Source organism: Saccostrea cucullata, unplaced genomic scaffold (assembly GCF_032062105.1).
Source record: "Saccostrea cucullata isolate Sc308-1 unplaced genomic scaffold, CSIRO_AGI_Scuc_v1 ctg6083, whole genome shotgun sequence".
In the NCBI taxonomy this organism is placed as follows: domain Eukaryota; kingdom Metazoa; phylum Mollusca; class Bivalvia; order Ostreida; family Ostreidae; genus Saccostrea; species Saccostrea cuccullata.
In genome coordinates this window covers 1,316-6,336 of record NW_026929749.1, presented here as the reverse complement: position 1 = coordinate 6,336, position 5,021 = coordinate 1,316, and the positions used below count along the sequence as shown (strand labels likewise).

Genomic DNA, 5,021 nt, shown 5'->3' with positions numbered 1-5,021 from the left:
CAAAATATAAACATTTGCGTGATTTTTCCGGTAGTGCTCCAACAAAGTTTCTGAGTAAAAGCAGTTCTATTTTTCAATTGAATTCTTTTTGTGAAATTTGCCACAAAACAATCAAGTTTGCCATTGAAATATTTATCATAAGGATGTCCCTGATATTGCCTTTTTTCTTTCTGATTGTAACAAACAGTATCCAGTGGAAGCTAGTGTCGTTTTTTCAGGACGTGAAAAGATGTTATCCTTCAAAGGGCCACTCTTTGATCTATGATACACTGACTTCTGCTGTGAAATATCTGTGTACAGAAGGAAAACCAGGTACTAAGACTTATACATAGTTTTATTCTACACAGCGTACAAACAGAAAATATTGTAAACATAAGTGCTTAAATTAAATAGTAAAAAAGAAAATAAAGATGAAAATATCGCAAAACATTTTATAACACGTCTTAATGTAATAACATACAAAACCTTTTTTTTTTCTTCAAAACTTTAAAATTTGCTCACAGGTGTAATAAAAATCAGATAGAAAAAATAAAAGAAATTTAATTTTGGAAATAAATATCTTTGTACAATAGGATTCATTGATAACTTTCACTGCATAATGAACAACTTGGCGGGGAATCATATTAACATTCTGCAGTCTTGTAAGAAACTCTATCCAGAACTTATCAACGCAAAAAAACGCAACACTGGTTCTGATGTTTCCAGTGAAGGATGCAGGTAATTTTTTTCGAACACACTAACACACGGATCTTTAAAGGAAACACATGATTTGCTGCAATATTAAAATGCATGTAGTATTTTCCTTCCAGATATGTATAATGCAGATACAAAAGGCTATTTTGAAAAAAACAAATAATAATAAAAAGCATTAAAAAAACATGTTGAGACCCATAAATTCGATTCATTTATCATATAACTTATTTCATTGAAAATGAGTAAAGATTTGGATGTTTCAAAGGTTTGGAAACTTTGGTTGTTTCAAAGGCTTGGAAACTTATATTTAAAAAAATTATGTTTAAAATTCATATTAAATTTATCGAGCGTTAAAGAAAGTTTTGGCCTGTATTGAAGACTAGAACCAGACTCTTTAAGGTTTAAAATTATTATTATTATATGAAATTCACAGAGCGTTAAAGAAAGTTTTGACCTGTATTGAGGACAAGGCCCAGACTCTGTGTGGTGGCAAAGCAGCAACTTTTATACGTTCTTACCTGGAAGCCACGATGAAACCTCTGACAAAGGTCATTACTTGTAACAATGGTATGTATCTTTATAGAACAAATTATTTTAAGGTATTGATCACACCTCTTGTGTTTTGGAGGTCCGTGTTTGCTCCGCTCCTATTTTGTATTGTTGACATTTGAGCTCAAATACTGTTTGTTATTTAAGAAGTCAAGTTACACTGTACAATATGCGTTGGGACACTTTATGCGAAGAGGCTTATTAAAAAAACGTAAACTGATCCAACCAATGTTATATAAGCGGGATTTAGGTAGCTATTAAAGAAGAAGGTACAGTTTGAGCTTTTTGTATCCTGAAAATTTAATGTTCTTAAAAAGTAATGAAATTGGCTTTAACAATAGTTGAGTAGATGAATATGATAAATCATTAAAGAATATAGCATGAAGGAGGATCTTTCTGGAAATATGACGCCATTAATTTGGTACATTCTAAGTTTAATGCAGAAAAGCCTCAAAATGACTCATTTCTGTACTAATTTTCGTTTTAATAATAGTGTCTGCCACCGTCCCCCAAGTTTTGGATATATTATGTAAACTGCTATGAAAAATCCCATATCTCAAAATCATCCTAGACGACGGTGGAAGAGTATGTTTTCTGAAAGAAAATTCCACTGAAAATTGATGTCTTCTGCACCTTTTTAAGAAAATATGGGAAACTGCACAAGTTAATGATGTCACAATTATCATTTAGGAGGTCATGCGAGAAAAACGATTCATAATATTCTTACAGCAGGGAATTCCTATGATTGAGAAAGAATCAATTTTGATTTCTTATATCACTTTCATATTTTAGAAAAAATATTGGGCTTAATTTATATTGAAAGTGTACCTTGCTCTTTAATCAATATAATTTAAGTTTCCCAAATAATGACTTCAAATTATGCATATTTTTAAAATAACTTCAAGTAGTGGATTTGAACCCTGCGACGAAAGGATCAATTCCTTACTCCGCAAGTGTTGAGCAAATTCTCTAACCACTGTGCAAGGCGTGCAATAGTTTATGTATGGAGAGAGATCAAATTAAAAAAGGGAAAAAACAGGTTTCGGAATGAAAAACGCGACTATGTTAAGGAAGCATATACTCAGTTAATCATTTCTCTTGAAATTTAGACTTTTTAAAGGAATTTAAGTTTGATAATTCACACAAACCGCTGATAAACGTAAACTATTATTAACTGTTACATAAGGATAAATAAAACTGTGTAACGCAAAGACGTGCACCACCACCATGGCATCATGTGACTTCTATTATTAGCAAAGTGTTCCTTAATGTAAACGCTAACAGAACAACCAATACCCCGGAGTTTATTTATTTCTTTGAGCAAATAATATATATTTGAACAACATGTATTTTGCCTTAAAAGTGCTGCTAGAATCCCACTGTCCTGTCAGTAAAATAATTATTCCACACATTTGCACGAAACCTTACCCGATGCTTTGAATTTTATATATATGAACCGAGATTTTTCGTAAAATCATGCTTAACTCGAAATTCTATCAGCACTTTTCAAGTATTTTAGAAGGCAAACTTTTCACAAAATCTTGTGTTTTGAAATATCCAGCTTATAGTTGTTCTGTTGCATTATATTTTTTCTCACGAATGATAGTAATTAAAGGTCAACGTGAATATGTTATTGGCTGAGTGTCTTCGAAAGAGAATATAATCGATGAAAATAAATTATTATACAGATAATATTCACGATACCTGCGTTTAAACCCCATATCTTTGTACATGACGTCTTAGCTAAATTCACCTTGTACGATATGATCAATTCCCATGTTACTTGATATACACAATTATTTACATTTGCTGATGTCTTTCCTTATATAACAATGATAATGAAATTGAAATTCAATTTTCACTGACATGCAGTTGGTCACATGATCTGATTTTCTGGCATTTGGAAAGCAAACTGCATGAGCCATTTGGAAAGTCCAGAGGCCCATTTTCCAAAAGAACTTACGACTAAAACCAAAAACTTCAGTTGAATGTAAAGTTTTGCAAAATTAATATTTCTCTTCAAAGTTATTTGTATAAAAATATCTAACCACATTTCTTTTAAAAATATTAAAATGAATTTTGATATAATATTTATTAAAAAGTTATATAAAAAATTAAATTTAGTCTTACGTCGTAAGTCCCTTGGTAAAATGAGCCCCAGATTGTGAAGTCACATGACGTCGTAGATACGCTATGTTGATTTTCCATAAAAAGTCCAAAATAGCGCCTTTTTTCCTTGTCACACGAATAAAAAATGAAAATATAAATACAGTATGAAAAAATAAATAAATAAAATTGTTATTGTTAATGTTTATACGTTTCTTTTCATTTTCTGATTTACTTAAGCAATGAAACATTATTTCTTGAATGATATAGTCTCGTACATGTAACTGCAACGGTGTGTGCAAACATATTGAGTAACGCTATGAAAATCTGTTTGCACACACCGTTGCAGTTATGGGACTATATCTTTCAAAAAATAATGAGTCATTCTTACTGATTTCATGATTATAATTCTATCATGTTAACTTAAAATATTCTGTATGCTTCCTTATAACCCCTGCAAATGCAAAACAAAAAACAAAAAACAAATCGTGTTGTGTTAACCTGTGTATCAATACTAATTCCAAATGTTTATTTATAGTAAAGAATGTCTACATAATTTCATAAAAAGATAATTCTTATTACATGTCCTTGACCGAGTTATTTGCATGATGAGAATAGCTTCGTAAATAAGACAGTTACGTCTTCTGATACACACGTTCTGGAGACAGTCAAGTACGTCTGTCTGTCCAGTTAGGATTTTCCATTGTGAATTAAACATGAACTAAATAATGAAATTAATTGTTAGCATGCTAGGATTGATATTATGAAATCAGAAAGAAAGCTACTTATTTATTTAATTTTTTGGTATCGCTTGTCATGTTGTCAGGTACGTAAAATACCTATTACTAAGTATACAGTAATGTTTCTTACTAGTTATATGAAAATATACTCATTAACGAAAAAATAAGTCAACAACAGTATATCATTGTTTTCTAAGCACGCGTATTGCGATATTTGTGATATTTTTGTGTATTAATGTATCACACTTTAATTTCACCAAGAACTCTTTTTCAGGGACAGTTACTCAAGAATGTGAGAATACAAAGAATCTTGATTGCATGAACGAATTCTCTTTAAATGTAAAAGAAATCTTAAAAATGTTTCAATCACAAGATATAGAGGGGATGAATGAGGAAAACACAGTAGATAAATTTTGTAGGCAAGTATGATATTTTCATTTGAGTTAAAACAAAACACACGTTAAAAATTACGTAAAGATTCTTCAAAGACTAATAATTTATTTGATTTTTTCTGTTAATGCCTTGTTTGGGATGTAATTAAATTATAAGGTGTTTTCTCATCACACCTACATATTCTTTAACGCTACTGTGTGATATCAATCTAAATACCTGAATTTGCAAACAATTGATGTTTAAAATTGATGTTTAAAATTTAACTGAATTTTAATTGCTAAATATTTTCTTGAACGACAAAGTAAATACCTGAAATTGCAAACAATTGATGTTTAAAATTGAACTGAATTTTTATTGTCAAATATTTTCTTGAATGACAAAGTATTCAAACACAGTTAAGCAACTGTGTGAAGGGCTACAAGACCACGTGTATATCACCAAGCACACTCTTTGTCGGCGCAACCCTTAATGCTGCAAGCTTCTTATGTTCAGAGGGAAAGCAAGGTAAGAGGTTCTTCAAACCGTTTTGATTAAAGAGCA

General features: G+C 30.7%; 1 long non-coding RNA gene across 1 annotated transcript; it reads left to right on the top strand.

Annotated features, from left to right (window-relative positions):
* The first annotated feature begins 237 nt into the window (after positions 1-237).
* On the top strand, positions 238-1,252 carry LOC134282114 (uncharacterized). Its single transcript, XR_009995221.1, has 3 exons — positions 238-312; positions 573-717; positions 1,127-1,252. It is a non-coding gene; the product is annotated as an uncharacterized LOC134282114 (long non-coding RNA).
* The last annotated feature ends 3,769 nt before the right edge of the window (positions 1,253-5,021 follow it).